The following is a 465-nucleotide window of genomic DNA, read 5'->3' on the forward strand; positions in this document are numbered from 1 at the left end:
AAATTTCTATAAGGATTATATATATGATGAGAATACATCTCCCTAAGATGATGCTTCGAGGGGGAGAAATATGATGATGTTTCGTAGTTGTACTCTTTTTCTTTATCATGGTTTTTGTCCCATTGGGTTTTCATGTTAAGGTTTTAACAAAGCAACAAAGAACACTTAATGATAGATACCAAAAGAGGAACGTTATCACTTAAGTGATAAAGATATCAATCTTCTAATGTATTTTTGAGACTGAGAAGAGAATGATCAAAGATCAGTCATACTTTAAAAGGAATCATGGTATGAACACATTCCATTCGCAGGACAGAAACGAAGGTCAAATGTTTGCGAATCAAAAAAAAGACCTTCTAGATGGAATTAAAATATGGACTTGGCATCCAGAGAAAGATCTTTGAGTCTACTTTCATCTCCAATTTGAATCAAGTCATTCCAGATGATATAACTTGAGATATGACT

The sequence above is a fragment of the Brassica oleracea genome, chromosome C4 (assembly GCF_000695525.1).
Source record: "Brassica oleracea var. oleracea cultivar TO1000 chromosome C4, BOL, whole genome shotgun sequence".
Classification (NCBI taxonomy): Eukaryota; Viridiplantae; Streptophyta; class Magnoliopsida; order Brassicales; family Brassicaceae; genus Brassica; species Brassica oleracea.